This window comes from Cebus imitator, unplaced genomic scaffold, assembly GCF_001604975.1.
Source record: "Cebus imitator isolate Cc_AM_T3 unplaced genomic scaffold, Cebus_imitator-1.0 Scaffold1, whole genome shotgun sequence".
Lineage (NCBI taxonomy): Eukaryota > Metazoa > Chordata > Mammalia > Primates > Cebidae > Cebus > Cebus imitator.
In genome coordinates, this window is record NW_016107316.1 from 1991349 (window position 1) to 2004687 (window position 13339).

The 13339-nt window shown below is 51.0% G+C and overlaps 1 non-coding gene across 1 annotated transcript; it reads right to left on the reverse strand.

The window, feature by feature from the left end:
• Nucleotides 1–2223: 2223 nt before the first annotated feature.
• LOC119471035 lies at nt 2224–2331 on the reverse strand. The gene has a single exon (XR_005200025.1). It is a non-coding gene; the product is annotated as a U6 spliceosomal RNA (small nuclear RNA).
• Nucleotides 2332–13339: the final 11008 nt, after the last annotated feature.

The window sequence follows — 13339 nt, forward strand, 5'->3', positions numbered from 1 at the left end:
AGGGAAAGGGAGTGCGGCTGCCCCTTTCACCATTCGAGGACCCGGCACCCAACTGCTGTCTGTGAATCAGAGAGCACTCACCAGACACCGAATCTGCTGGCGCCTTGATCTTGGACTTCCCAGCCTCCAGAGCTGCGAGCCATAAGTTTTTACTCTAGAAATGATACAGTCGAAGGTATTTTGTTACAGCAGCTGGAACAGACTAGACACTGTGTACCAATGATTTGTTATTTTCGCTACTCAGTGGTGTTTCTGCGTTTGGATGTGCCGCAGGGTGTTGGGCATTCACCCTCTTTGTTTGTTCGTTTTTGTTTTTCCGAGACAGATTCTCACTCTGTCGCCCAGGCTAGAGTACACAGGCATGATCTCAGCTCACTGTAACCTCCAACTCCCAGGTTCAAGTGATTCTCGTGCCTCCGCCGGCCTGGCATTCACCCTTGAAAGGACATTTGAGTGCTACTGGGGTTTGCCTGCTATACAGTGAAACTGCTGTGGGGACTAGTGTATAGATTCTTTTGCGAGCTTATGTTCACACAAGAATGCAGTTGCTGGGGTGTGTGCTATTTGCCTCGTAACTACAGAAGCTTCTTGACTTGCAATAGGGTTACATTCCAATAAACCCATTGTAAATTGGCAGCGTGGGGGAGTGGGAACTGATCTCTCTGCCGCTGTCCAGCACTGTGAGGGAAGTACAGTTTCTATTGAATATATATCATGTTCGCACTATCATAGTGTCAAAAATCCTGGGTTGAACTATCATAAGCCAGGAATTGCCTGTACATTTTTTTTTTTTTTTTTTTGAGACAGAGTTTTGCTCTTGTTGACCAGGCTGGAGTGCAATGGTGTGATCTTGGCTCACCGCAACCTCTGCCTCCTGGGTTCAAGCGATTCTCCTGCTTTAGCCTCCCAAGTAGCTAGAAGTACAGGCACGTGCCACCATGCCTGGCTAATTTTGTATTTTCAGTAGAGACGAGGTTTCTCCATGTTAGTCAGGCTGGACACAAACTCCCAACCTTAGGTGATCTGCCTACCTCAGCCTCCCAAAATGCTGGGATTACAGGCATGAGCCACAGCGCCCGGCCAGATTGCCTGTATTTGTAGAGGAGCACAAGGTCCTAGGTTACTCTGCCAGTTACATATTCTGATGCAAACCTTTTCTGAAGTCTTTATTATCATGACATGCTGGGGGCCTCCGCACCCCTCATTTTTGGGGATTAGAGGTTTCTTCTGTGTAATCCAGCTCTAGAGCCACTTTCTCTGGAAGCTTCCACCCAGAGCCACTTCCCTGAGAGAGCGGCCCCAGCAATGACCTTCCTGTGGAGTGACGGAGCTCTCAGGCTCCGCAGAGGCTGCCACCCGATGGCTCCCTCCCCCAGAGGAGGGGCCCCTGGTCTCAGCTGAGGCTTACAGCTGAACACACCTGGCTCCAGACGCACCGAGAGCTCTTTCCCTGAGTGTGTCCCTGTCATGTAGACAGAGGCCTTTGAGAAAATAAACAGTCCTGAGAGAACCTCTTCCTACTGGGGGAAGCTGACTTGGTCTGGTGAAGACTTATTCACTTGCTTCCAGCAGAAAATAACTTCGCTGGGAGCCTGGTGGTTATTAGAACTAAATCATTCTCTGAACTTTACAGACAGGCTGGGCATGGCCATTGTATTTCCATCACCCTGGAGAGAAATCTGTGACCAAATGGTTAAAAAATTTCCAAGTCATGCATTATTCACCCTCACTGCATAATGCATGAAGGCCACGGGCCGGGCCCATTTATGTTTTCAGCGTTGGCCTCAAATGTCAGACACCGCCTTGGAGAGGCCCAGGAGGGCCTTGGCACTCATTGCTGGCCCCTGCTCCCCTCTGGATGAACTCAGGCCTCCAGGGCTCCTGCTCCTGCTCATTAGGCTTTCAGCCTGGATGGTCCTTCTTTCTCTTCTTCTATGAAGTCCTCTCCATTTTTCAAAGCTGAGAAATCACCTATCCCTGCCACCTCCCCAGGCAGGAAGTCATCCTCCCTGTTCCCCGTAACACTTTATTTTTATTTATTTATTTATTTTTTCGAGGTGGAATCTCGCTCTGTCACCCAGGGTGGAGCACAGTGGCCTGATTGAGGCTCACTGCAACCTCCGCCTCCCAGGTTCAAGCAATTATTCTTGTGCCTCAGCCTCCCAAGTAGCTGGGACTGCAGGCACGCACCACCACACTTGGCTAATTTTTGTTTTCTTTTTTAAATTTATTTTATTTAAAAAAATTAAAAGAAGTCGTCCTTGCGCAGGGGCCATGCTAATCTTCTCTGTATCGTTCCAATTTTAGTATATGTGCTGCTGAGGCAAGCACGATTTTTGTATTTTTAGTAGAGATGGGATTTCACCATGTGGACCAGGCTGGTCTCAAACTTCTGACCTCAGGTGATCTACCTGCCTCGGCCTCCCAAAGTGCTGGGATTACAGGAGCGAGTCACCATGCCCAGCCCCCTGTAGTACTTTAGAATATTGATAACTACCACCACCATGATCATAACTTGTATGATTTATGTAGTTTCTATTCTCTGCTGGACACTCACACTATCTCATTTAATTCTTATAATAGCCAGTGAGGCAGATATTCTATTTCTCAATTTTAATATGATGAAAGAGGCTTGGAGAGCATTGCCCAAAGACATGCTGCTCGCAAGAGGCAGCATCGCAGTTTGCCTGCAGGATGGTAGTAATTGCCATCCCTTTTCTTCTCAATCATTCTCACCAGAAATGTATTAGTTTTGCAGCCTTTTCAAGGAACCAACTTTAGGTTTTGTTGATGGTCTCTGTATCTTAGTTCATTAAGTTTGTTTTCTGATTTCTAGTCCTGCTTGCTTTAGATTTATTTTGCTGTTTCTATTGTAATTTCTTGAGATAGATCTTAGTGCATTTCTTTCCAGTTTTTTCTCCCTTCTCCAGCTCAGGCTGGTCTTGAACTCCTGGGTTCATGCAAGCATTTCAGGCTAGAAATTTCCCTCTGAGCACTGCTTTGGTTGCATCCCTGCAAATACAAGTTTTGATACGATAAGGGTTTAGTATTCCATTTAAAATACTTTCTAATTTTCCTGGTGATCTCCGGGTGGGATTGTGCTCAGTCTGACAGACTGCACAGCGCTCTCTCTCTTTTTTTTTGAGACAGGGTCTCAGCTCTGTTGCCCGGGCTGGAGTGCAGTGTTGCGATCATGGCTCACTGCAGCCTTGACCTCCAGGGCTCAAGCAATCCTCTCACCTCAGCCTCCTGAGTAGCTGGGACTGTAGGAGTAAGCCACCACATGCAGCTAATTTAAAAAAAAAAACTTTTTTTTTTTTTTTTTTTTTTGTAGAGATGAAGTCTCACTATGTTACCCAGGCTGGTCTTGAACTCCTGGCCTCAAGCAATCCTTGTTCTTCAGCCTCCCAAAGTTCTGGGATTACAGGTGTGAGCCACTATGCCTGGCTCTTTTTACAATACTCTTTTCTGGCATTGAGCAAATCATTTTCCTGTCTGTCCCCTCCCCAGGATCAATGGGTCTTAGTGTTTTTTCCCATAACCACTAGGTAGTTTATTGTCGCTGTGCCCAGGCTAAGGGCTGTGCCCTGGGCAGTTGGGCGCTGGGTTCTGGGCCATTCATGCTACCTGTCACTTCTTTCCCACTCAGGAATCACATGACAGTGTGGGGGAGGGCGGCGTTCCTGCAGGGATTCCTTGGATCTGTGCTGATTTACTGCGAAAGTCAACAATTCATGAACTTGGGGCATTAGCTACAATGAGCCATACATTTTGAAGAGGGATCACTTAATTTGAAAAGGTCAAGCAGTCTACCACCTAAACACCCCCACTCTCCTGTGGAAAACTGAAGTCGTGTCAAAGAAGAATCAGAGGGGAACTGGATAAATGACCGCATATCTGCTTTACGGAGGTAGGATGCTGTCTTATTCCATTCAGGCTGCTATAAGAAAGTACTACGGGCTGGGCACAGTGGCTCACATCTGTAATCCCATCACTTTGGGAGGCCGAGGTGGGAGAATTACCTGAGATCAGGAGTTTGAGACCAGCCTGGCTGACAACGTAAAACCCTGTCTCTACTAAAAATACAAAAACTAGCTGGGCATGGTGGTACGTGCCTGTAATTCCAGCTACCCAGGAGCCGGAGGTGGGGGAATTGCTTAAACCTGAGAAGTGGAGGTTGCAGTGAGCTGAGATCGCACTGCTGCACACCAGCCTGGGCAACAGAGCAAGACTCCATCTCAAAAAAAAAAAAAAAAAGAAAGTACTATGAACTAGGTGGCCTAAGAAAAACAGACATTTATTCTTCACAGTGCACAGTTCTGGAGGCTGGGAGATCAGGGTGCCATCACAGTCGGGTTCTGATTGATAGCCATCTGTCTTCTCCCCGTGTCTTTACATGGTGGGTGTGGTGAATGGGCTCCCAGGGGCCTATCTTATAGGGCACTGATCCCATTCACAAAGGCTCTACCCTCATGACCTAATCACCTCCCAGAGGCCCCACATCTTACTACCATCACCTTTGGGGTTAGGATGTCCACATATGAATTTTGGAGGGACACAGTCAGTCCATGTCAGATATGCTTTGACATTGTACTAGGGACACTGAGACCCATTCTTGGCCATTCAGGGACCTCCCGCCAGGCCAGGCTATACTTTGAGAACCACCACTTTTGATTCCAAGCTCTTCGAAAGTCAGCATTGCATCTTGTGATTATTTTCTGCACCCTGCCCTATCCTGGGTGGGGAGGTTGGGGTGCCTGGCGGGGTCTGGAGGGGAGAGCAGGGCAGGTGATCTCCTGGATGCCAGTGAGCGGGCGGGGCAGGGAGTCTGGCTTCTCTAGCTGGGTGCCAAGCTGGGGTCTATGAATGGGACAGTGCTATGGAGGGTCCTTTGGCCCCCAGGGTGGCCACCCCAAGGGTGAGCTTTATGCAGGATGACCCAGGAAGCCACCTGCCCATGTAGAAGGAGGAGTCGATGTCCTGCCACCAGCTCTGGGCACACGGCACCTGGTGATCTCCTGGCACCCAGCAGTGTTGGATGCATAGTTACTTCATCAGTGTGTGCTGAGTGTATGGAAAAGTAAATGCTCATGTCTGAGATTTGCTTTAACATACGCCAGCAAAACAAGCAAGCAGAAAACAGTGGGGCAGGAATTACATGAATCAGAATGCCAGAAGGTGGACTGCCAATCTGTGAAGCCGGATGGCAGCTATACGGTGGTTCATTGTACTAGTCTCTCTATTTTTTTTTTTTTTTTTTTTTTTAGGCAGAGTTTCACTCTTGTTACCCAGGCTGGAGTGCAATGGCGTGATCTCGACTCACTGCAACCTCCGCCTCCTGGGTTCAGGCAATTCTCCTGCCTTAGCCTCCTGAGTAGCTGGGATTACAGGCACGCATCACCATGCCCAGCTAATTTTTTGTATTTTTAGTAGAGACGGAGTTTCATCGTGTTGACCAGGATGGTCTCGATCTCTTGACCTCGTGATCCACCCGCCTCGGCCTCCCAAAGTGCTGGGATTACAGGCTTGAGCCACCGCGCCCGGCAGTCTCTCTATTTTTGTATATATTTAACAATTTCTATGATAAGAATGTTAATAGATAAAAGAAACACTGAAACAAAAGTGACTTATGGCCGGGCGTGGTGGCTCACGCCTGTAATCCCAGCACTTTGGGAGGCTGAGGTGGGTGGATCACCTGAGGTCAGGAGTTCGAGACCAGCCTGGCCAACATAGCAAAATCCCATTCTCTATTAAAAATACAAAAATTAGCCAGGAATGGTGGTACATGCCTGTAGTTCCAACTACTTGGGAGGTTGAGGCAGGAGAATCACTTGAACACAGGAGGCAGAGGTTGCAGTGAACAGAGATCATGTCACTGCACTTCAGCCTGGGCGACACAGCGAGACTTAAAAAAAAGTGATGTATTGGAGCCTTGATTTCCTCATGTAATAAAATGGGACTAGTAGAAATATACCTCCTTGTGTGGTGGTGAGATTTAAATGAGAAAACAAGCAATGAAAAGTAGTTTTACCAACACTGGACTTTTAAATGAGATGGTCTCAATTAGTGGCAAATGGAAGGTGTTGAGGAAGGTAGAATTGTTATTTGCATATGTAGTGTGCCAGGCAGCATCATGGCTCCCCTGAGATGTCCGTGTGCTCATCCAGGAAGCTGTGAATCTGTTCTGTCATGTGGTGCAGGAGAATCATGGTTGCAGGTGGCATTGAGGTTGCTAATCACCTGCCTTTAAGACAGGAAGATCATCCTAGATTATCTGCAGGAGCTGATGTAATCACAAGAATTTTTTTTTTTTTTTTTTGAGACAGGGTCTCACTCCATTGCCCAGGCTGGAGTGCAGTGGTGCGGTTACAGCTCACTGCAGCCTTGACCTCCTGGGCTCAAGCAGTCCTCCTGCCTCAGCCTCCTGAGCAGCTAGACTGTAGGTGTATGCTGCCATGCCCAGCTACTTTTTGTATTTCTTGTAGAGACGGAGTTTCACCAGGTTGCCCAGGCTGTGTAATCACAAGAGTAATTACGCAGTGAAACAGGGAAAGAGGGAGGTGGAAGAGGAGAACCAGAGAGGGGTGGCCACATGAGGAGGGCTCAGCCGGGGTTGGTGGCTTTGTGGGTGGAGGCAGGGCCATGAGCCAGGGAAAGTGGGTGGCCCCCAGGAGCTGCAGCAGGCAGGGGACCTGGCTCCCTCAGTGCCTCCAGGAAGGGCCAGCTGACAGCTTGGTTTGAGCCCAGTGAGACCTGGGTTGGAATTCTGATCTGCAGAACTGTAAGATAATTAATTTGTGTTGTTGTAAACCACTGATTTTGTGGTAATTTAAATATACAGCCCTAAAAAATAATATACACAACTTTAATTGAAATTGGGCTAAGAAGCCAGATGCTAGTCCCAGCTATTCAGGAGGTGGAGGTGAGGGGATCACTTCAGCCCAAGGAGTTCGAGGCCAGCCTGAGCAACGTAGCAAAGCCCCATCTCTAAAAAATAAAAATAAAAAACTGGGTTGAGAGTTTAGCAGCTGGTCCTTAATAGGGTGAGCCATAAGGACTGGTAGTTACGTATCAGTTTGAAACACATGGTTGCCAGCTCGCTCCTCTCCCTCCCAAGTCGTCACAGTGACATCCTGTCCTTCCCTGCAGGGTAGCTCCGGTTAGAGGAAACAGCCAACACACCCATGCAGGGAAGTCAATGGCCGCTTAAATGCAGGCTCTTTTAAAAGTGGGAGAGTGGCCGGGTGCAGTGGCTCACGCCTGTAATCCCAACACTTTGAGAGGCCGAGGTGGGAGGATTGCTTGAGCCCAGGAGTTGGAGACCAGTCTGAGCAACATTAGGAAGACCCTGTCTCTACAAAAAATACAAAACTAGCCAGGTGTGATGGTGCATACCCAGCTACTCGGGGCGCTTAGGCTGGAGGGTCGCTTGAGCCCTGGAAGCCAAGACTGCAGTTGAACTCTGATTGAATCACTGCACTCCAGCCTGGGCCACAGAGCAGGACTCTGTCTCCAAAACAAAACAAAATACCATAAATAGAAGCAGGAGAGGTGTGAGCATTGAGAGTTCGGCCGAGGAGGGGCAGCACTGGCTACCCAGCACTCATCGGCCACATCTGGGCCTGAGGATGTTATGTCCCTCAGGACTTACCAGGCTGATGTGCCATCTGACCCCTCTGAGACCTCTGGGACTGGGCTCTGAGCCTCTGGGACACTGGAGGGGTGCAGCAGGTGTCTGGGCAGCATCCAATAAGAAGCATGTGACAGAGTCAACAGTGGCAAGACCCCTTAGGGCCAGCCCAGCTCGCCCCTTCTGGTGAGGTCACTTTCCTTGATTCCCATCACAGCAGGCCTCTGTTGCTCTGCAGCTGATTCATTCAGAGAAGCAGCGTTCTGGCTGGGTACGTTGGCTCACGCCTGTAATCCCAGCACTTTGGGAGGCCAAAGGTGGGCAGATCACTTGAGGTCAGGAGTTTGAGACCAGCCTGGCCAAAATGACAAATCCCTGTCTCCACTAAAAATTCAAAAATTAGCTGGGCATGGTGGTGCATCCCTGGAGACTGCAGTGAGCTCAGATCGTGCCACTGCACTCCAGCCTGACTGACAGAGGAGGGTCCTTAGCCCTGGCTCCACTGCCTTTTCTGGCTTGGGGAAACAAAGCTTGGTGACATCAGGACTGCAAACATCCTGCGGTCAGATCTGGGACCAGCACCGGCCTGGTAGTTTGCTGTTTCATCAGGAGACTTGCAGTTTATAAGCAGCCCCTTCTTTCCTCCTTGCCCAGAGCTGGGCAATCAAAACAAAACTTCCTTCCCTTGCAATATTCTTCTTCACTAAAAATTTGTGCAGCCAATTCTCCTGGGAGTGGGAGGACCAGCTTGGTTCAGGTTGGCTGGTACGGTCCTGGTTTTAGCATTGAAAACCACAAAAGCAATGAAAGTCTCACGCTGTGGGAGGCCCTGAGTCCTGGGCACCCTGGGATCATTGGTCCAAACTGTCCCTCCCACGAGGCCCACACGGCAGGCCCTTTGAGGCCTGGGGCAGGCAGGACAGAGGCAGTACCCGCCTGGCATGGGCTGAGGCCTCCTGCAGCTGCCTCCTGTCCCCTTGTTCTCCTCTGTGGCTCCAGCGCAGCTGAGGGGAGACCTGAGCTCTCTCGGTCTCCGTGGGTTTGGGGCAGGCCCAGAACGGCCCGAGTCCAGTAACACCAGCTGTCCCTGGAAGTGTCACCTCGCTTGCCTGGGAGGAGGTTTGAGAACATCTCATCCTTCCATTTCTTGTACAGATGGGGAAACTGAGTCAGAAAGGGAGGAGACTGCCTTAAGAAGAATTCTTGCAACTCAACTTTGATCCTATAGGGCATTTGTGAGTTTAGGGGAGCACAGGTCTGAAGACGGAAGGAAGACTTGGGTTTCAGCTCCGTCTCTACCCTGTGTATCCGCGTGCCCAGAGTGGCACTAACCCAAAGCCAATCTGACAAATGGACAAGTCATCATATTCGCTGGTTTCTCTGATCTATTTATAAAAATGAAAATTTATAGCAAATCCTGTAGGATGCGGTAGATTTGGAAGATTTCTGTAATGTTTTGTTTGACTAATGCTTATTTTCCCTTTTGTATCAGTATTTTAACAAATGCTTTGGATTTCCTCCAAGCAGAGGAGAAACAGTGTGCAGCTGTTAATTTTGGCTGCTGACTCTAGGACGAGGGAGAGAGAGAAAGAGAGCATGAGAGTGAGGGGGGCGGGGAGAGAGAGAGAGAGGTGGGAGAGGCTGAGTGTGGGAGGGAGGCAGACGGCATCGATTCATTAATATATTCAAAACCATATTCAAAAGCTATTCATTAAAAAATTCTAGAATATATTGACTACATACTTAAAAAAAGACTTTTTTATAATGGAAAACTTTGAACATAGGCAAAAATAGAATCCTATAAAAGCCCAGCGTATGACATGCAGTGTCAGCAGAGGTCATTACGTGGCTTGTCCTATCTCATCTTTTTCCCCCCCCAATCACTCCTCTCCCAAATCTGGATGGTTTTAAGGTGATTTCAGCCACTGAATTCCATCTGTGAGTATGGCTGACTATGTTCTCAAGTGTACTGCACACATTCTTGAAGATACCCAGCCAGGTGCGGTGGCTGGCACCTGTAATCCGAGCACTTGGGGAAGCCAAGGTGAGCAGATCGCCTGAGGTTGGGAGTTCCAGACCAGCCTGACCAACATGGAGAAATCGCATCTCTGCTAAAAATGCAAAATTAGCTGGGCATGATGGCACATGCCTGTAATCCTAGCTACTCGGGAGGTTGAGGCAGGAGAATCGCTTGAACCCCGGAGAATTGCAGTGAGCCGAGATTGCACCATTGCACTCCAGCCTGGGCAACAAGAGCAAAACTCCATCTAAAAGAAAAAAAAAGAAAAGAAATTATTCTTGAACATATTCTTGAGGATGAGAATGAGAAATTCTTACAAATGTATATTTTTTGTGTCCCTGTGTCTTGCTTTCAGCCTCCTCTCTCTGGCCCTGTATCTCCTCTCCCTTGCCCTTCACCCCAGCCCCCTCTGTTCTCCCCAGTCTCTCCTAAACTCCAGACCTCCACTCTGACCCTCAGTCTCATCTTCTGGGTGACTGGCATTGCAGCCCCTGCTGAGCTGACCCTCCTCTCTGTCCTTCCTCGTGCTGGGGTTCTCTCTCCTTGGCTGTTTCCTTAGCTGAAGCATAGGCTGCTGGACAGAGGCAGGCCTAGCACACTTTGAATGTTGAGATGGAGCCCAGCGGAGAAGAGCTGGCCTAAACTTGGCAGAAATCTTCAAAATCTTTAAAAAAGAAACTCCTCCATGATGGGTCGCTGTAAAGTTGTATCAGTTGTCACAGTCACTTAACACATTGATTGAATTGGCCTTTTGATGTATTGCCTTAGAGCTGTGTGATTCTGGATGAGCCATTTTATCTTTTAGAGCCTCAGCTTCCTTCTCTATGAAGTGGGGAGGTGTGGATCATAGCTGTGGTTTTCAAACTGTTTTCGGAAGCAGATTCATTTTTTTTTCCCAACCAAAGTCTTGGTGAACCCTAGTGTGTACAACGGTTGAAAGCAGAGACCTGCAGGTCCATGGAGCAGAGCTGAGACCAGGCTGCTGGGGGTCAACACTCCAGCCCCTCTGTGCCTCTGCTGTTCATCTGCTGAATGGGTCTCTTGATAGTTGAGCAATGGCTGAGAGATTTCCTGGGATCGAATACATGGAAGGGACTTAGTGTAGGGCCTGCTTAGCATATAGTAAGTGCTCAGTGAACACCAGCTGTCGTTATTACTTACCACGCCCTGCCTGAAGCAGGTGGGGCCAGGGGACTGGCTGGACCTTAGCTAATACCCCTCCCCTCATGTTGAGCCAGCCCCACCTCTACAAACTGGGGGCTTGGGGACACATGTCTTCTGTGCTTCACACTCTCAGGTCCCAGCGAGGCTGAACTCTGAACCACACAAGTCGGCAGGGCCAGGACAAAGACCCAGGCTCTGGTGCCCAGGAGTCCCCCGAGAGGGAATTCAGAGGACGTGCGTGAGTGGCTGGTGCCGGTGCCCCCGAGGTCCATGAGCAGCCTCCCTCTGTGGGGCCTTTGCCAGCCAGCTTGTCCCTCCCAGTGCGGCATGGCGTTTCCTGCTGGAGTGCCGGTCACTGAGGGCTCAGACAAGGAATGACCCAGGGCTGGGTGAGCACCTCTGTGTTTCCCACTGCTGCTGGGGCTGCTCCTCCCCTCCCAGCAGAAAGGTCCCACAGGAAGATCAGCTCTGAGGTTAAATGTCCTTCTAGATAGCTGCAGCCCTGTTGTCATGGAAACCGGTCACGCAGGGCTCCGTAGCAGGACCCTCCTTCCTACCTCTCCCGTGCTGCCGCAGGCTCAGAGGGGGCTCGGGAGCCAGGTAGCGGGGGGCGATGGTGAGATGCTGCAGCCATTCTCCAACTGCAGGCACTTGGAAGGCGAAGGCGGCCTGGAGCCGACTGTGCAGGGAGAGAGGCTTTCTCTGCGTCTCCCCCCAGCTATCTTGTTTTCAGCAATGGCCTCTGGGGAGATGTGGATGCTCTGAGGCCTGGAGCTGGCTGTGTGTGTCCAGGTCACAGCGGTGAGGGTCACCGGGAGAAGAGAAAGGCAGAGGCTCTGGCCCCGCGTGCATCTTGGTGGCCTTGGCGCTTTGTTACTCTAAGCCCAGCCTCCCTTGTCTGTAGAATGGGGATGGTGGCACCCACCTCTTGGGGCTGCCCTGCAGTTGGGCTGAACTGAGCCACACCACTGGGGCTGGGCAGGGTCAGGCTCCTTCTCACCTCTGCTGTCCTCCTGCGCCATGATTCGTTTGGGGATGGAGGAAGGCGAGGAGAGCCATCTGCTTCCTGCCTCTGACTTGTGCCATTTGCCTGACGCTTCCTGATGCCGTGGTTCTCCAGGTGTGGTCCCTGGCCTGGGAGCATTACCTTCACATGGGACTCTAGAAACTCAAGTTCTCCTGCCCCTCACTAGACTGACTGAATCAGAAACCTGGGATGGGGGGTGCCAGCGATCTGTGCGTTAACACATACTCTAGGGGGTTGATGCCCCTCGAGTTTTAGACCCTCTGGGCTAATGATTTAGGGGTGGGACACTCTGTACCTGCTTCCCTGAGGACCCCAAGCTGCAGCCTCAGGGCTCCCCCTCCCACTTGGGTGAGGGTAAGCAGGGCCCAGGTGGCTGGGGGCGCAGTGGGCAGGCAGCCTGATGGTCCTGCCTGTGGTCTGGTGCCAGCTCAGGCGGCTCTAACGGAAGGCCATACACGGGGAGCTCATGCCACAGGAATACATGGTCTCTCGGTTCTGGTGTCTGGAAGTGGAAAACGAAGGCACTGGTGCTCAGGTTCTGGTGGGGCCTCTTCCTCGCCCGCAGGTGCCACCTTCTCGCCGTGCCTCACGTGGCCTTTCCCCATCCATGTGTCCCTGGAGCCTCGCCCTCAGCCTATAAGGACACCAGTCCTATTGGATTAGGTCCCACCCTTAGGACCTCTTTTCACACGCATCACCTCCTTAAAGACCTCATCTCCAAATCAGTCCTGTTGAGGGGTTGGGCTTCAGCATGTGGATTTGGGGGACACAGTTCAGTCCGTTGCGCTCAGCCTCCCTGAGCCTCTCAACTTGTCAGGGGTGGACATGAGCCACCTTCCTGCTTGAGGGGGGACAAGGGGCAGCTGGGACCCAGGGTGTGGGCCTTGAGCTGAGGCATGGGGGGCATTTGTGGGCTGGTGTTTGAAATCCTCCACCAGCACTGTGAACACACCAGACCCCTGAAGAGAGGGCAGGGGCTCAGCCAGGAAGAGGTACCGTCTGGCCCAGAACACATGCCCTTCCCACCTGGCCGAGGAGGTGCTCACAAGGTACCCTCCAGGTGGATGCAGAATGGGCCAGCCCCCTCCCTTCTTGCAGGCAGTGGCCCCTGCTCTCCAGGGGAGTCAGACCTTGATTCTGGAGGCTGAGGTAAGGTGGAATTGATCTAGAGGGAAGAGGAATGTGAGGCGCTGTCCTGGAGAAGAGCGGAATGGCTCATCAACATGGGCCAGTGCCATTTAGAAACTGGCAGCCAAAGGTGACAAGGCCACACAGGGCATGAGGAGCAAAGGCGCACACTTGGAGGTGGTGGCATTCCAGCACAGGGCCATCTCAGACTGGGCCAGGTCCACGAGCCCACCAGCAGCCTGACCCTTGCTGGATGGGAGCCTGAAAGCAGACCCCAGAGGCTACTGTCTTTGACCTGGGGGAGCTCAGGCCAGGGGCTTGTTAGAGTCCCCAGCACAGCCTCTTCCTCCATGGCACAGTGGGCAGCAGT